The 19,681-nt window shown below is 43.7% G+C and overlaps 1 protein-coding gene and 1 long non-coding RNA gene across 3 annotated transcripts in view; one reads left to right on the forward strand and one right to left on the reverse strand.

Annotated features, from left to right (window-relative positions):
- The window catches only part of NHS (NHS actin remodeling regulator), a 278,531-nt gene that overhangs the window by 189,356 nt on the left and 69,494 nt on the right, over positions 1-19,681 (forward strand). The gene's annotated exons all lie outside the window — the stretch shown is intronic.
- Positions 1-19,681, reverse strand: part of LOC143816210 (uncharacterized) — a 56,338-nt gene that overhangs the window by 5,058 nt on the left and 31,599 nt on the right. The gene's annotated exons all lie outside the window — the stretch shown is intronic.

Consider the following 19,681-nt stretch of genomic DNA (forward strand, 5'->3'; position numbering starts at 1 on the left):
AGGACAACACCAGGGAGGGGCAGAAGCCGTTAGTAGGCCCTAACCACCATTTTTTTTTAAAAACCACTTAATGAGAGCCGGAAGGTTGAAGCTCAGCTTTATTTAGTTGAGGACAACACCAGGGAGGGGCAGAAGCCGTTAGTAGGCCCTAACCACCATTTTTTTTTTTTAAACCACATAATGAGAGCCGGAAGGTTGAAGCTCAGCTTTATTTAGTTGAGGGCAACACCAGGGAGGGGCAGAAGCCGTTAGTAGGCCCTAACCAAAGTTGAAGGCCAAATGCAGTTTAATTTCTGATACTATAGGCCGAAAGCCAGAAGGTGGAAGTTCCGATTTAGACAGTGGAGGACAATTTGAATTAGGGACTGCAGACAGACTTAGTAGGCTGTCCCCTGTGGACCATGCATCCACCACATTAACCCATTGCGCCGTAATGGACACGTAATCTTCCGTGGCCATGCCTACAGGTCCATGCGTCTGTTGTCAGGTGCACCTTTGTACTCACAGATTGCCAGAGTGCATGGACAATGCGGTCTTCTACATGCTGGTGGAGGGTTGGGATGGCTTTTCTCGCAAAAGAAGTGTCGACTGGTTAGCTTGTAGCGTGGTACAGCGTAGTCCATCATGGCCTTATTAATAGTAAATAAAATATATAACTAGGCTCTATGAACTTTTAAATAGGTTCCAGGGGTACACGGGCAGCATTGGTGTGGTCAGTGGAGGAGTATTGCAAGTAGGGGCTGCAGACAGGCTATCAAAGGCCTAAAATAACAAACAGTAGGCAGTCATGGCAGTTTTACATCGGTTACATGGATACACAGGCAGGCACTCCAGGCAGCATTGTGCTCAGTGGAGGAGTATTGCAAGTAGGGGCCGCAGACAGGCTATCAAAGGCCTAAAATAACAAACAGTAGGCAGTCATGGCAGTTTTACATCGGTTACATGGATACACAGGCAGGCACTCCAGGCAGCATTGTGCTCAGTGGAGGAGTATTGCAAGTAGGGGCCGCAGACAGGCTATCAAAGGCCTAAAATAACAAACAGTAGGCAGTCATGGCAGTTTTACATCGGTTACATGGATACACAGGCAGGCACTCCAGGCAGCATTGTGGTCAGTGGAGGAGTATTGCAAGTAGGGGCCGCAGACAGGCTATCAAAGGCCTAAAATAACAAACAGTAGGCAGTCATGGCAGTTTTACATCGGTTACATGGATACACAGGCAGCTAGGTGGTGAGTGGAGGAGTATTTAAAGTAAGGACCGCAGACAGGCTATCAAAGGCCTAACATAACAAACAATAGGCTCATGGCAGTTTTACAGCGGTTACATGGATACACGGGCAGGCAGCTTGGTGGTCAGTGGAGGAGTATTTAAAGTAGGGACCGCAGACAGGCTATCAAAGGCCTAAAATAACAAACAATAGGCTCATGGCAGTTTTACAGCGGTTACATGGATACACGGGCAGGCAGCTGGTGATGAGTGGAGGAGTATTTAAAGTAGGGACCGCAGACAGGCTATCAAAGGCCTAAAATAACAAACAATAGGCTCATGGCAGTTTTACAGCGGTTACATGGATACACGGGCAGGCAGCTTGGTGGTGAGTGGAGGAGTATTTAAAGTAGGGACCGCAGACAGGCTATCAAAGGCCTAAAATAACAAACAATAGGCTCATGGCAGTTTCACAGCGGTTACATGGATACACGGGCAGGCAGCTTGGTGGTGGTGAGTGGAGGAGTATTTAAAGTAGGGACCGCAGACAGGCTATCAAAGGCCTAACATAACAAACAATAGGCTCATGGCAGTTTTACAGCGGTTACATGGATACACGGGCAGGCAGCTTGGTGCTGAGTGGAGGAGTATTTAAAGTATGGACCGCAGACAGGCTTCGAAGGCCTAACACAATAAAATGGGCTGGCTGTAGGCACTTTAAAATTGGTTCCAGGGGTACACGGGCAGCAGTGGTCTGGTCAGTGGAGGCCTAGTGGAAGGAGGGACCGCAGACAGGCTTCGAAGGCCTAACACAATAAAATGGGCTGGCTGTAGGCACTTTAAAATTGGTTCCAGGGGTACACGGGCAGCAGTGGTCTGGTCAGTGGAGGACTAGTGGAAGGAGGGAGCGCAGAAAGGCTTCAAAGGCCTAACATAACAAACAATAGGCTCATGGCAGTTTTACAGCGGTTACATGGATACACGGGCAGGCAGCTTGGTGGTGGTGAGTGGAGGAGTATTTAAAGTAGGGACCGCAGACAGGCTATCAAAGGCCTAACATAAAAAAACAATAGGCTCATGGCAGTTTCACAGCGGTTACATGGATACACGGGCAGGCAGCTTGGTGGTGGTGAGTGGAGGAGTATTTAAAGTAGGGACCGCAGACAGGCTATCAAAGGCCTAACATAACAAACAATAGGCTCATGGCAGTTTTACAGCGGTTACATGGATACACGGGCAGGCAGCTTGGTGCTGAGTGGAGGAGTATTTAAAGTATGGACCGCAGACAGGCTTCGAAGGCCTAACACAATAAAATGGGCTGGCTGTAGGCACTTTAAAATTGGTTCCAGGGGTACACGGGCAGCAGTGGTCTGGTCAGTGGAGGCCTAGTGGAAGTATGGACCGCAGACAGGCTTCGAAGGCCTAACACAATAAAATGGGCTGACTGTAGGCACTTTAAAATTGGTTCCAGGGGTACACGGGCAGCAGTGGTCTGGTCAGTGGAGGACTAGTGGAAGTATGGACCGCAGACAGGCTTCGAAGGCCTAACACAATAAAATGGGCTGGCTGTAGGCACTTTAAAATTGGTTCCAGGGGTACACGGGCAGCAGTGGTCTGGTCAGTGGAGGCCTAGTGGAAGTATGGACCGCAGACAGGCTTCGAAGGCCTAACACAATAAAATGGGCTGGCTGTAGGCACTTTAAAATTGGTTCCAGGGGTACACGGGCAGCAGTGGTCTGGTCAGTGGAGGCCTAGTGGAAGGAGGGACCGCAGACAGGCTTCGAAGGCCTAACACAATAAAATGGGCTGGCTGTAGGCACTTTAAAATTGGTTCCAGGGGTACACGGGCAGCAGTGGTCTGGTCAGTGGAGGACTAGTGGAAGGAGGGAGCGCAGAAAGGCTTCAAAGGCCTAAAATAACAAACAATAGGCTCATGGCAGTTTTACAGCGGTTACATGGATACACGGGCAGGCAGCTTGGTGGTCAGTGGAGGAGTAGGGACCGCAGACAGGCTATCAAAGGCCTAAAATAACAAACAATAGGCTCATGGCAGTTTTACAGCGGTTACATGGATACACGGGCAGGCAGCTTGGTGCTGAGTGGAGGAGTAGTGCAAGGAGTGTCTGTCCCAGTACTCCCAAAATATAAATAGATGTTAATGTCTCGCAAAACAACCAAAACAAAAAAAAAGATGGCATACTTAGGTACAGGGGTGGGCTCATCTGCTGTGTTTCTGACATAGTAATTTGGCAGTAACTATTTAATGGTGCCAATATAGGACACAGACACAGACTACTTTAAGTTGCATCATAGATGTCTACAAATTTGTATTGTCAGTGCCAGACATTGAATGATGTCAGCGAATAGACTAAAGATTGGTGGAGCTGTGCGACATAATTTTGCACGTAGTAGAGCCCAGTTTGAGCTGGGGTAGGGGGGAACTCTCTTGAGGCCGGCGGGACCGCCCCAGGGCCACTCATGTTACAACGGTGTGTCTGACGTTGGGTGCGCACCACCACCGCCAGAGACACTACATTGTACTATGAGGGACCCAGTAGCAATGCCGTCAACCAAAAGCGAGCACACCCACCTCTTCAGACAAACAGCAGTCTCACGGGTGCTTGCGCCAAGTCGCGATACCACGGCCCCGTGTGGGGAGTTTGGCCATTTAGGGAGGTGTAAACATGTCGTATGCTGTACAATCTGCAGCAGCAAATTAGACATTAGAAAAGTAATTCACAGGCAAGAGCTTTTCATAGGAAAGCTAGGTGTCGGCCGGGCAAGGTGGGGCAAAAGATTTTGAAATCCAGTTGTGGTTCATTTTAATGAATGTTAGATCGTCAACATTTTGGGTAGCCAGACGAGTCCTTTTTTCGGTTAATATTGACCCTGCAGCACTGAATACTCTTTCTGATAGGACACTTGCTGCCGGGCAAGCAAGCTCCTGCAATGCATATTCTGCCAATTCTGGCCAGGTGTCTAATTTGGAGGCCCAGTAATCAAATGGGAATGACGGTTGAGGGCGAACATCGATAAGGGATGAAAAATAGTTAGTAACCATACTGGACAAATGTTGTCTCCTGTCACTTTCAATTGATGCAGCAGTACCTGTCCTGTCTGCGGTCATAGCAAAATCACTCCACAACCTGGTCAGAAAACCCCTCTGTCCAACGCCACTTCTGATGTGTGCACCCCTAACACTCCTAGTCTGCTGCCCCCTGGAGCTCGTGTGAGAACGATCACGTGCGCTGTGTGCTGGGAATGCCTGAAGCAAACGGTCAACAAGAGTTGATTGTTTGGTTGCTAATATTAGTTCCAAGTTCTCATGTGGCATAATATTTTGCAATTTGCCTTTATAGCGTGGATCAAGGAGGCAGGCCAACCAGTAATCGTCATCGTTCATCATTTTCGTAATGCGTGTGTCCCTTTGTAGGATACGTAAGGCATAATCCGCCATGTGGGCCAAAGTTCCACTTGTCAAATCTCCGGTTGTGATTGGTTGAGGGGCAGTTGCAGGCAAATCTACGTCACTTGTGTCCCTCAAAAAACCAGAACCCGGCCGTGACACGCAACCAATTTCCTGTGCCCCCGTGAAAGTTTCCGCATTAAAAATATACTCATCCCCATCATCCTCCTCGTCCTCCACCTCCTCTTCGCCCGCTACCTCGTCCTGTACACTGCCCTGACCAGACAATGGCTGACTGTCATCAAGGCTTCCCTCTTCCTCTGGTGCAGACGCCTGCTCCTTTATGTGCGTCAAACTTTGCATCAGCAGACGCATTAGGGGGATGCTCATGCTTATTACGGCGTTGTCTGCACTAACCAGCCGTGTGCATTCCTCAAAACACTGAAGGACTTGACACATGTCTTGTATCTTCGACCACTGCACACCTGACAACTCCATGTCTGCCATCCTACTGCCTGCCCGTGTATCCTCCCACAAATAAATAACAGCACGCCTCTGTTCGCACAGTCTCTGAAGCATGTGCAGTGTTGAGTTCCACCTTGTTGCAACGTCTATGATTAGGCGATGCTGGGGAAGGTTCAAAGACCGCTGATAGGTCTGCATACGGCTGGCGTGTACAGGCGAACGTCGGATATGTGAGCAAAGTGCACGCACTTTGAGGAGCAGGTCGGAGAACCCAGGATAAGTTTTCAATAAGCACTGCACCACCAGGTTTAAGGTGTGAGCCAGGCAAGGAATGTGTTTCAGTTGGGAAAGGGAGATGGCAGCCATGAAATTCCTTCCGTTATCACTCACTACCTTGCCTGCCTCAAGATCTACTGTGCCCAGCCACGACTGCGTTTCTTGTTGCAAGAACTCGGACAGAACTTCCGCGGTGTGTCTGTTGTCGCCCAAACACTTCATAGCCAATACAGCCTGCTGACGCTTGGCAGTAGCTGGCCCATAATGGGACAACTGGTGTGCAACAGTGTCATCTGCCGATGGAGTGGTTGGCCGACTGCGTTCTGTGGAAGAGCTGTAGCTTCTGCAGGAGGACGAGGAGGAGGAGGAGGGGGTGCGAACGCCTACAGCCAACTGTTTCCTAGACCGTGGGCTAGGCACAACTGTCCCTAAATTGATGTCGCCTGTGGACCCTGCATCCACCACATTCACCCAGTGTGCCGTGATGGACACATAACGTCCCTGGCCATGCCTACTGGTCCATGCATCTGTAGTCAGGTGCACCTTTGTACTCACAGATTGCCTGAGTGCATGGACGATGCGCTGTTTAACATGCTGGTGCAGGGCTGGGATGGCTTTTCTGGAAAAAAAGTGTCGACTGGGTAGCTCGTATCGTGGTTCAGCGTACTCCATCAGGGCTTTGAAAGCTTCGCTTTCAACTAACCGGTAGGGCATCATCTCTAACGAGATTAGTCTAGCTATGTGGGCGTTAAAACCCTGTGTACGCGGATGCGAGGATAAGTACTTCCTTTTTCTAACCAGAGTCTCATGTAGGGTGAGCTGGACTGGAGAGCTGTAGATCGTGGAACTTTCGGGTGTGCCGGTGGACATGGCAGACTGAGAGACGGTTGGAGACGGTATTGTTTCCGCCGGTGCCCTACATGCAATATTTCCTCCTACAAAACTGGTGATTCCCTGACCCTGACTGCTTTTGGCTGGCAAAGAAACCTGCACAGATACTGCCGGTGGTGCGGAAAATGGTGGCCTTACAGTGACGGAAGGGATGTTGCGTTGCTGACTAGCTTCATTGGCCGAGGGTGCTACAACCTTGAGGGACGTTTGGTAGTTAGTCCAGGCTTGAGAATGCATGGTGGTTAAGTGTCTATGCATGCAACTAGTATTTAGACTTTTCAGATTCTGACCTCTGCTTAAGCTAGTTGAACATTTTTGACAGATGACTTTGCGCTGATCAGTTGGATGTTGTTTAAAAAAATGCCAGACTGCACTCTTCCTAGACTCTGATCCCTTTTCAGGGATTGCAGACTGAGCTTTAACCGGATGGCAACGCTGTGCTCCAACAGGTTTTGGCTTTGACACGCGTTTTGGTCCAGATACGGGCCCGGCAGATGGAACCTGTTGCGATGTTGATGCCTGCTGCGGCCCCTCCTCCACCTCCGCTTCTGAACTACTGCCGCCTGCACCCTGTTCCCCCAATGGCTGCCAATCGGGGTCAATAACTGGGTCATCTATTACCTCCTCTTCGAGCTCGTGTGCAACTTCGTCTGTGTCACTGTGTCGGTCGGTGGTATAGCGTTCGTGGCGGGGCAACATAGTCTCATCAGGGTCTGATTGTGGATCTGTACCCTGAGAGGGCAATGTGGTGGTCTGAGTCAAAGGAGCAGCATAGTACTCTGGCTGTGGCTGTGCATCAGTGCACTCCATGTCAGAATATACTTGTAATGGGCATGGCCTGTTAAATGTTTCACTTTCTAAGCCAGGGACGGTATGTGTAAAGAGCTCCATGGAGTGACCCGTTGTGTCGCCTGCTGCATCCTTCTCTCTTGTTGTAGTTTTTGCTGAGGAGGACAAGGAAGCGACTTGTCCCTGACCGTGAACATCCACAAGCGACGCGCTGCTTTTACATTTACCAGTTTCGGAAGAGGAGGCAAAAGAGCTAGAGGCTGAGTCTGCAATGTAAGCCAAAACTTGCTGTTGCTGCTCCGCCTTTAAAAGCGGTTTTCCTACTCCCAGAAAAGAGAGCGTTCGAGGCCTTGTGTAGCCTGACGACGAAACTGGCTCCACAGCTCCAGACTTAGGTGGAATATTTTTATCCCCACGACCACCTGATGCTCCACTACCACTACCATCATTACCAGCTGACAATGAACGCCCACGACGACCTCTTGCACCAGACTTCCTCATTGTTTTAAAATCTTAACCAAAGTAACTTTATTTGTTGCTATCAAACAACTTACACGGTGAGCTATAACTTCAGTATGATTTCAATATCCCTTAACAGGTTGGTGAGACCACAAGGAAAATCAGGCACAATGTTACACACTCTGTTTTCTGTGGCACAAAATCACAGAGATGACACACACGCAGGACTGTCACTCAAGCACTAATGTCAATATTAATCTCCCACCTAATTTATTTATTTTTTTTTCTCAGGGAGACTTTAGAAACCAAATAATATTAAAAAAAAAAAAAAAAAAGGCTTTCTATGGCCCACAATTAGAGAGAGAGAGGTGGCACAACCAGGAGTCAAGACTGGCGCACAAGCTGAAAGGGCAATATTACTCTCCCACTGTTTTTTATGTTTTTTTTGTTTTTTTCAGGGAGACTTTAGAAACCAAATAATATTAAAAAAACCAAAAAAAAAAAGGCTTTCTATGGCCCACTGAATGAGAGGGAGAGAGGTGGCACACCCAGGAGTCAAGACTGGCACACAAGCTGAAAGGGCAATATTACTCTCCCACTGTTTTTTTATGTATTTTTTGTTTTTTCAGGGAGACTTTAGAAACCCAATAATATTTTTAAAAAAAAATAAATAGGCTTTCTATGGCCCACTGAATGAGAGGGAGAGAGGTGGCACACCCAGGAGTCAAGACTGGCACACAAGCTGAAAGGGCAATATTACTCTCCCACTGTTTTTTTAGGTTTTTTTTTTTTTTTCAGGGAGAATTAGAAACCAAATAATATTAAAAAAAAAAAAAATAGGCTTTCTATGGCCCACTGAATGAAAGGGAGAGAGGTGGCACACCCAGGAGTCAAGACTGGCACACAAGCTGAAAGGGCAATATTACTCTCCCACTGTTTTTTTATGTATTTTTTGTTTTTTCAGGGAGACTTTAGAAACCCAATAATATTTAAAAAAAAAAAAAAATAGGCTTTCTATGGCCCACTGAATGAGAGGGAGAGAGGTGGCACACCCAGGAGTCAAGACTGGCACACAAGCTGAAAGGGCAATATTACTCTCCCACTGTTTTTTTAGGTTTTTTTTTTTTTTCAGGGAGACTTTAGAAACCAAATAATATTAAAAAAAAAAAAAAAAAAAAAAAAATAGGCTTGCTATAGCCCACTGAATGAGAGATAGCACACACAGCAGTGGCACACAAGCCCTGACTGAGGCCAATATTTTTCTCCCACTGATTGATGTAGTGTTTTTGTGTTGAGGTAGAATTTAGAACACAAATCACGGAAAAAATAAATAGGCTTTCTATGGCCCACTGAATGAAAGGGAGAGAGGTGGCACACCCAGGAGTCAAGACTGGCACACAAGCTGAAAGGGCAATATTACTCTCCCACTGTTTTTTTATGTATTTTTTGTTTTTTCAGGGAGACTTTAGAAACCCAATAATATTTTAAAAAAAAAAAAAGGCTTTCTATGGCCCACAATTAGAGAGAGAGAGGTGGCACAACCAGGAGTCAAGACTGGCGCACAAGCTGAAAGGGCAATATTACTCTCCCACTGTTTTTTTATGTATTTTTTTTTTTTTTCAGGGAGAATTAGAAACCAAATAATATTAAAAAAAAAAAAAATAGGCTTTCTATGGCCCACTGAATGAAAGGGAGAGAGGTGGCACACCCAGGAGTCAAGACTGGCACACAAGCTGAAAGGGCAATATTACTCTCCCACTGTTTTTTTATGTATTTTTTGTTTTTTCAGGGAGACTTTAGAAACCCAATAATATTTTAAAAAAAAAATAAATAGGCTTTCTATGGCCCACTGAATGAGAGGGAGAGAGGTGGCACACCCAGGAGTCAAGACTGGCACACAAGCTGAAAGGGCAATATTACTCTCCCACTGTTTTTTTATGTATTTTTTGTTTTTTTCAGGGAGACTTTAGAAACCCAATAATATTTAAAAAAAAAAATAAATAGGCTTTCTATGGCCCACTGAATGAGAGGGAGAGAGGTGGCACACCCAGGAGTCAAGACTGGCACACAAGCTGAAAGGGCAATATTACTCTCCCACTGTTTTTTTATGTATTTTTTGTTTTTTTCAGGGAGACTTTAGAAACCCAATAATATTTAAAAAAAAAAATAAATAGGCTTTCTATGGCCCACTGAATGAGAGGGAGAGAGGTGGCACACCCAGGAGTCAAGACTGGCACACAAGCTGAAAGGGCAATATTACTCTCCCACTGTTTTTTTAGGTTTTTTTTTTTTTTCAGGGAGACTTTTGAAACCAAATAATATTAAAAAAAAAAAAAAAAAAAAAAATATAGGCTTGCTATAGCCCACTGAATGAGAGATAGCGCACACACAGCAGTGGCACACAAGCCCTGACTGAGGCCAATATTTTTCTCCCACTGATTGATGTAGTGTTTCTGTGTTGAGGTAGATTTTAGAACACAAATCACGGAAAAAATAAATAGGCTTTCTATGGCCCACTCAGTGAGAGATGGCACACACAGGGATGGCACTGTAGCAGAAATGCCAATCTTAATCTCCCCCAAAAAAAAAACAAAAAAAAAAAAAAAACTGTCCTACAATTACTATCTCCCTGCAGTAATGTAAGCCAGGTATGGCAGGCAGCAATAGGAGTGGACTGATGCACAAATTAAATAAAAAGTGTGGACAAACAAAAAAGATAGCTGTGCAGAAAGGAAGGAACAAGAGGATATGTGCTTTGAAAAAAGCAGTTGGTTTCCACAGTGGCGTACACACAGCAATACAGCTATCACGGAGCCTTCTAGGGCAGCCCAATGAGCTACAGCGCTGAGGGGAAAAAAAAAAAAAAATAGCTTCCACTGTTCCTGCACACCGAAGGTGGTGTTGGACAGTGGAAATCGCTGCAGCACAAGCGGTTTGGTGGTTAGTGGACCCTGCCTAACGCTCTCCCTGCTTCTGATGAAGCGGCAGCAACCTGTCCCTAAGCTCAGATCAGCAGCAGTAAGATGGCGGTCGGCGGGAACGCCCCTTTATAGCCCCTGTGACGCCGCAGACAGCAAGCCAATCACTGCAATGCCCTTCTCTAAGATGGTGGGGACCAGGATCTATGTCATCACGCTGCCCACACTCTGCGTTCACCTTCATTGGCTGAGAAATGGCGCTTTTCGCGTCATTGAAACGCGACTTTGGCGCGAAAGTCGCGTACCGCATGGCCGACAAGCACAGGGGTCGGATCGGGTTTCATGAGACGCCGACTTAGCCAAAAGTCGGCGACTTTTGAAAATGATCGACCCGTTTCGCTCAACCCTACTCTTGAGTTGTGGTACATTGTTCTACTATTCAGAGATACCTGCACAAATATGGCCATCATCAGAAGAAAACCAGTCCTGCGTCATCACCATAAAATTCAGCATCAGAAGTATGCAAAGTAACATCTAAACAAGACTAATGTACTTTGGAAACAAGTTCTTTGCACTCTATGGCTACAATGATCAAAGGTATGTGTGGAGAAAAAAGGGCCCAGAGTTTCAGGAAAAGAACATCTCGCCAACCAATAAGCTGGGGGTGGATCAATTATGCTTTGGGGTTGTGTTGCAGCCAATGGAACATTTCATGAGTAGAGGGAAGAATGGATTCAATTAAATTTCGACAAATTCTTGATCCAAGCATGACACCATCTGTAAAAAAGCTGAAGCTGAAAAGAGGATGCCTTCTATAAATGGACAATAGACTACCTCAAAAGGCACAAGTTGAAGGTTTTACAATGGCCCTCACAGTCCCCTGATCATTGAAAATCTGGGGCTAGACCTCAAAATAGCAGTGTATGGAAGATGACCCAGGGTTTTAACAGAACTGGAGGAATTTTTCAAAGAATATGATTGCTTTCTATAAACATATCCATATTTTTCCAATATATGTCACTAATTAGAATAAACTACCCCAAGCACTTTGCGTTACAACAAGTATTAGATTTTCTTTATGGCTCGAGGTAGGTATTGATCAATCATTGACTGTTTAAAAAATGTGGATTTACAGCACTTCTTATTAATGCGTAACATTAACTGCAGTTTTTGGGACATACCGTACCTGTATACTGGATATTACTTTGCAATACTGTAGTAGTATTTGGCAGAAGGCCTGTTTGGAAGTGATGGCTATATATCCAAAGATTTGACCATTTTATGATGCAAACTTTCCTCCACCCTTCGAAGGTACATTGTGCATTCTTTGGGATGACAATTGTAATATGATAGTAATTAGAAAAGCTCTAAGGAGTCTAAAATAAATGAAAGGTACGGTTTCCAGTTATTCACAGTCTCTAAACAGGAACCCGTAAGATAAAATGTGAAATACGAGTCAAATGTCAGTACAGGAAAAACTAAAGTGTTTTATAACATCCCATTTTTCATAAGTGAATAACTTGGCATAAGGCAACATTTTAACTCTGTAGCTAAAGAAAACCTAAGTGATCCTGTGAAATGCTCCAAATCTGTAAAGCTATTTCCATTTCCGACTTCTTATCAGATCTCTGCTCCATGAACCACAGTGACGCAGGCTCATATGTCAGGCCATACCTTCACTTCACAATAAGAAGAAATTAAAGAGAATTCTTGTATGCATGTGAAAGCGCTATGAGTGTTGTCTTGCCCATGCAGGTTGTGGGTTTTCATCTGAGTTTAAAGAGGTGAGACCATATGAATGTAAACACATTAACATCAGTATAACTGGAAACATCCAAACCACAATATAGTACAAAAGCCGTGTTAATACCACATGATAGAAGTTCTGGGTTAGGTTACAAAATATACTTCCAGCATTTCCAAAACCTCGGTTTCAGAAAAACATACACACACCTATATATCTGGCTTCCCTTCAGCATTTTCTGGTGCGCAGTGAATTTTGTTTTGCTTTGATTTCATATGGATTGAGTGAAGTGTATTATATGACAGTTAAACAAAGAGAAAAAGAGCCCCATTTTCTGGTTACTAGTCTGACTAGCCTTCCCCTTGACCGCAGTAACTGGATGAAAGGATTCAATGGTAGCCCATTATTCTATGCAAGAAAATAGCATGAAATGCCATGCTCATCAGGCTTTCAGATTGATATAACTGCCAGTAGCTATATACAGTCATGGCCGAAAGTGTTGGCACCCTTGAAATTGTTCCAGAAAATTAACTATTTCTCCAAGAAAAGTATTGCAATTACATATGTTTAATTGTACACGTTTATTTGCTTTGTGTGTATTGGAACAACACAAAAAGAAACAAAGAAATAAAGGCAAATTGGACATAATTTCACACAAAACCCCCAAAATGTGCCTGACAAAATTGTTGGCACCCTCAACTTCATACTTTGCTGCACACCGTTTGGAATAAATAACTGTAATCAATCACTTCCTGTGGCCATCAACAACCTTCTTACACCTGTGAACTGGACTTTTTGACCACTCTCCTTTTGCCAACTGCTCCAGGTCTCTCATATTTGAAGGGTGCCTTCTCCCGACAGCAATTTTAAGATCTTTCCACAGGTGTTCAAAAAGATTTAGATACAGATTCTTTGCTGGCCACTTCACAACACTCAAGCGATTTTTTTCCATTCATTTCTAGGAGCTTTTTAAGTATGTTTTGGGTCACTGTCCTGCTGGAAAACCCATGACCTAGGACACAAACACAGCTTTCAGACACTGGACACTATATTGTGGCTGAAAATCCTTTGGTACTTTTCAGATTTCATGATGCCTTGCACACAGAGAAGGCACCCAAAGCCAGAGGCAGCAAAACAAACCCCAAAACATATTTGAACCTCCATCATATTTGACTGTTTTTATCTTTGTAGGCCTTTTTATGTAAAAAGTAGAATGCTGTGCTTTACCAAAAAATTCTATCTTGGTCTCATCTGTCTACAAAACACTTTTCCCAGAAGGATTATTGCTTACTCATGTAAATTTTGACAAACTGCTGTCTAGCTTTTTATGTCTCTGTGTAAGCATTGGGCTCCTCCTGGGTCTCCTGTCATAGCATTTCATTTAATTCAAATGCTGACAAATAGTTGACACCGATGCACCCTTAGACTGTAGTGAAACAGAGGTCAGGGGGTAGTTGTGGCTGAGGGTGGCAGTACTGGAACACCCTGGCCCTTCGTCACATTAACACATTGCAGTCCACTCACTTGCAAGTCAGGGTACATTCCACACTGCTGGGGTTCCTTTTCTTTCAACACCACACAATGACAGTTAGATTCCAGGGTCATCTTCAACATAACAATTTTCCTCAGCTTGTCCAGTTTAGTCACAGAAACAGCATAAGATTATTTGCAGAATATCACCATTCCGTTCCTTGTACTGTCCCTCACTCCTCCAGGAATATCCACCGGATCCGCCGGTGCCGCAGTTCCTAACTGGTCAAACTAACCCGCTTCAGGAGTTCCCCGCCCACTTCCCTCTGCAAAGGTGAAGTTGAAGAATGGCTCTTCCATTCCTTACTAGGCCATAGGACTCGGATGTTAGAGGTTGTTCCCACGAACTTAGTTGCTACCATCTTTATGCTGCCACGATATTTCTCCGCTACCGTGTGATGGTCAGCTCTTAGGCCCTGGACCGCTGGGCTCTTCTGCTTGAACGTTCCCCTGGACACGACGCGACTGTCCTGTCCCTGCTCCTGGCTCACACACTAACTAACTCCAAGAAGCTCCCCAGCTACTCTTTTCCTAGCCCCTCCTAACCAGACAAAATCCTATTGGTCTACCTAATCCCTGTTCTATTCTATTCTAATATGCACCCCCTACTGGTCTAACTCCTACACTATCCCTAAATCTTTACAACACATGAAAATAAGTACAATGCAATACACAATGTATAAACATTACATGACATATGAAATATACCAGGGACGTATGCAAGGAGTGCAGGGCATTAAACTTGTCCCCTGCACCCCTTATAGTAGGACAGCTTGAATTTTTTTAGAACTTGATTGGGGCTGCTAATCCACCATTCAGACTATCAAGCATTGCAACCTTTCATCAAATTTTTTCTGCCGTCCACGTCCAGGGAGATTAACTAGAGTGCCATGGGTTGTAAACTTCTTGATTATGTTGCGTACCGTGGATAAAGGAATATTAAGATCTCTGGAGATGGACTTTTAATCTTGAGATTATTGATATTTTCAAAACAATTTTGTTTCTGAAGTCCTCAGACAGTTCTCTTCTCTTTCTGTACTCCTTGCTTAGTGTGGCACACACAGACACACAATGCAAACATTGAGTCAACTTTCCCCTTTTAATCTAGTTTCAGGTGTGATTTTATTTCCCCCACCTGTTACTTGCCACAGGTGAATTTGAATGAAGAGCACATGCTTAAAACAAAGTTATTTATCAACATTTTTGGAAAGGTGCAAACAATTTTGTCTGACCCGTTTTGGGTGTTTTGTGTGAAATGATGTCCAATTTGCCATTTTTTCTGTTTTTTTGTGTTGTTGCAATACACACAGAGGAAATATACATGTATAACACAACATGTGTAATTTCAATCATTTTCTGGGAGAAATATTTTGATTTCTGGAATAATTTCAAGTGTGCCAACAATTTCGGCCATGACTGTATATTTATGTATTTTACTCACTTATATAGCTCCATTAATTCTACAACACATTACAAACATCATCATCTCTGTTCCCATTGGGGCTCACAATCTAGCAGTATGTCTGAGGGGTGTGGGAGGAAACCGGAAATTCCAGAGGAAACCCACACAAACATGGGGAAAACATACAAACTCTTTGCAAATGTTGTCTAAGGTGGAATTTGAGCCAGGATCCCAATGTTGCAAAGCAACAGTACTAAACACTGAGCCATTGTTCTGCACCGTAAATTTCTACATTATCTTTGGGTGAGCTTGTGTCTGGGCACTATGTTCTGCATGAACCTAGGGAAATTCTCCCAACTTACAGATTTAATGTACTCAATGAACTAGTCAGTACTTTAGCATACTTGGCAATAGTTGCGCAAACTAAACCTCAAAGAGATAAGGGTTTACGCAAAACCCCACCCAAAGATACATGCTGGGGGACAGTGTGGTTTCTACTGTATGTGAATCTTTTTCTCTTGTGTAGAAAGGGACTTAAAGGGGTATTCCCATCTCCAAGATCACAATGTCTCTTTTCTCATGTGCAGGCATTGCAGGACCTTAGGTATTCATGGTTACGACCACTAGCAAATAGCTAACTAACTGTCACTTTATCCTTGGACGTGACCATGGATACCCAAGGTCGTGCAATGTCTGCACATGAGGAAAGCGACAAAGTGAATCAGAAAAACTGTACTACATTTCTAATTGGAGGTATTTGCTATTATTATTACACCTACACATACTGGGATAGGATTTTGGAGATGGGAATAGGCATCAAAGTGCTGATTCTGAAGTACAAGTTCGATGCGCCTTTCAAATGTTCCTGTCTGGCATTCTTGGGATAAGTGGAGGATCTAGACAATAAACACTCTACATTACATTTATTTTTAAAATGTAGAAACTGTGGAATACTTTTTTAACCCCTTTCCGAAATCGGGCGTAATAGTACGCCAATGTCGGACTCCCTCCCTTTGATGTGGGCTAAGGCGCTGAGCCCACATCTTTTCCAGCACATGTCAGCTTTTTTGAACTGCTGACATATTCCCCTAACACCCACGGGTGGAATCATGATCCACCCATGGCTGTTAACTAGTTAAATGCCGCTGTCAATCTCTGACAGTGGCATTTAACGCACGCTTCTGGCAAGCGTGAAGGAAATCCCGCCCATCGGTGACTCCGTCACGTGATTGCGGGTAACCGATGGGTTGGCATGACAACCAGAGGTCTTCAGCAGACCTCCATGGTTGTTACTGCCGGATTGCTATGAGTGCTTGTCCCGCAAAAAACAAGCCCTCATATGGCCACATTGACCAAAAAATAAAAAGTTATGGCTCTGGGAAAAAAGGGAGCAAAAAATGAAAATGCAAAACAAAAAAATACCTCTGATCATTAAGTGGTTAAAGAACTACTGTAGACAAGAGGAATTACAAGATTTCAGGAGACCATGATTTTGCATATTAAGTTATAGCTATATGATGTTGTGACTCTTTTAACAAATGTGACTATGGCTAGTAGAAGGTTAATATTTAAAGGTATTTTGAAATAGATATATCAGGCTATGTGCAACTATTTGACCAAATTCTTGTAGAGTGTGTGGTGGGAAAAGCAATCCTCTCTTCAGAAGGTCAATTAAAATTCCAATGCCCAAAAAAAGTTGAAACACAACATTATTATTACTGTTCCAGCCTTTTTCTAATCCGGTCACAACTGTTTGGGATGTCTTACTGCCATCAATTTCTAAATGAGACAATTTTTTTCAAAAGAAATGGAAAAATGTTTGATGATTATAGAAGATTTCCTAATCATTGCATTCTTGTCTCATTTTACACAGTGTCTCAACTTTTTGAGGTTTTAGTAACAACTTTCTTTTACTGCATCCAACTTATTTGTGGCACTTTATCAATATAGGAGATTGATGTCTATCCAAAAATTTCCTCCATGCTAAATCTCCTTTCGATTGCCTTTCTTGTACTATGTCAACTTAAAACTCAAGCACTTTATTTTGCCCACTGGCAGATTTCCATGTATTAATTGCAGGAAATACCATTTTAACATGGCTTTATTACGCTGGGCAAAACGCAGATCCTGTCGGGTGCTAGAAGTTATTAAATGCAGAAATTTTTTGATTAATAGGTAAAGAGTAAAGATTCAATTATGTACATTGCAATATTTCCATCGTAGATGTATGTAGATTCGTTAAAAATTTGATTATCTGTGAGTAGGATCAACCCTTCTAAGCCGTCTATATGGGTATTCGAGTCATAGGAAGCTGAATAAAATGATACCTTAATATTTGTGATCTGATGTCTTATTCCAGAGAAATCCATATTTTCTTAATATGTTAATGAGCTGTTAAGATTAGAGATGAGCAAACCCGATCGTAAAAGTTTGGGGTTTGTATCGGACAGTTAGCTGCAATGTTCAGAGTTCCGAGGGAAGTCCATTGCAGAGAAAATGAGTGTGAGTTTTTTCAGAATCAAAGTTTGGGTCTCCATTGTCTTAACTGGGGTTCAGGGTCTGGTAAAAGTTTGGGTCCAGTTCTGGGCTCAAACTGAACTTTGGACCAAAGGTCGGTTACCAGAACCCAAACTTCCACTGTTTCGCTCATCCCTTGTTAAGATCTATGGGTGGAACATAGATCTCCCTGAGAATCTGCCTCCATATATTATTTAAAATAAAATGGGGCATTACCAGTGTGAGACATGTAATGACTGACAGTCTGCTCTCCTGATCTCACTGCAGAGCCCTTCTTCATTTAAAACAATCTATGGAGGCAGATTCTTAGGAAGATCGGTGTCCTGCGCACAGATCTTGATAGCTCATTGAAATGTGGATTTTTCTGCAATAAAACATCAGATCGCAGATATCAAGGTATCATTTTATTCAGCGTCCTCTGACCTACAAACCTATAGGCTTAGGAGGGTTGATCCTACTGACAGATCCGCTTCAAAGTAAGGCTTTTTTGTGACATACTCTACAGTTTTTAAGGTTGAGAAAAAGATACAAGTCCATCACGTTCAACTTTTGTGCCAATTTATCTTGCCAATAAAACCAGAATACATTTTGTAAATGTATCAAACATTTCGTATGTCCAATTGCTTTTCTTCAACTTTATCTTCTACTTTTAAAATATTTATATTTATTAATATTTAAGTACTGCTCAACTTAAAATGTCATAGAATTTTTGTGTTATGACTATGAATATAAATGTGTTGATACCTTGTAACTTGACGAATACTGCAATCTTATTGAGGTTTGTGAATTGTGATACTTTCTGTTCAGTGGTGATCCGTAAGATTATTTTACATTTACTAATCTTGGTATGAGAAAATTGTAAATAATACTTTGTAGTAGCTTTCAAACAGACCTACATGGAAGAATATGTTTTGAGATTTCCCATAGAAGTAGACATCGGCTCAACTGCAGCCATCATTTCAGTTACTGCAACTGCTGAAAGAAGCACTCCTCCCATCAAAGTTTTTATCCTCTTAATATATTGCAGTCATCATATTATATGGCACTGTGAACTTACAATTGCTCATTTTGCCTTTCTACCCAGTAAACTCTTCTCTTTGCTCTGCTCTATGTAGAAACTGGAAGTCTCTTGTGCCTGCATTTATCATTCCCCTCTTCACCACCTGACCAAGCTTCTCCCCTTCTCCCCCTGCCAGGGACTTTTGCTGTCACTTATGACTGGGAAAATTGACCTCCTACATACAGCTTAGAAGGATTTAACTAGTCTGTTTTTAATCAAGTGATGTCATAGACTTAATGGAAAACAGAAGAATTAACAGGGTGGAAGGGCAAAATGAGCAATTGTAAGTACACAGTGCTATATAATATGATGATTGCAACATACAGTATTAAGAGGATAAAAAATATGATGGGAGTACTGCTTTAACAATCAAGACTAGGGTTTGAGGGACCCTCCTTCTGGAGTTAAGTGTAGATCCCAGTGTAGATCCCAGAGGTAAGACCCACAGCCAGAATATTCCTTTAAGTGAATGCATTTATAATAAAGTCTAGTGTGCTAACAGTAAGGGTACCGTCACACATTGAAATTTCCATCGCTACGACGTTACGATTCGTGACGTTCTAGCGATATCGTTACGATATCGCTGTGTCTGACACGCTACTGCGATCAGACACCCTGCTGAGAATCATACGTCGTAGCAGATCGTTTGGAACTTTCTTTCGTCGCTTGATCACCCGCTGACATCGCTGGATCGTTGTGTGTGACAGCGATCCAGCGATGTCTTCGCTTGTAACCAGGGTAAACATCGGGTAACTAAGCGCAGGGCCGCGCTTAGTAACCCGATGTTTACCCTGGTTACAAGCGTAAACGTAAAAAAACAAACTGTGCATACTCACCCATCGGTGTCCTTCAGGTCCCTTGCCGTCTGCTTCCTGCTCTGAGTGCCGGCCGGAAAGTGAGAGCAGAGCGCAGCGGTGCTGCGATCTGCTCTCACTGTACGGCTGCACTCAGAGCAGGAAGCAGACGGCAAGGGACCTGAAGGACACCGACGGGTGAGTATGTACTGTTTGTTTTTT

Source organism: Ranitomeya variabilis, chromosome 3 (assembly GCF_051348905.1).
Source record: "Ranitomeya variabilis isolate aRanVar5 chromosome 3, aRanVar5.hap1, whole genome shotgun sequence".
NCBI lineage: Eukaryota > Metazoa > Chordata > Amphibia > Anura > Dendrobatidae > Ranitomeya > Ranitomeya variabilis.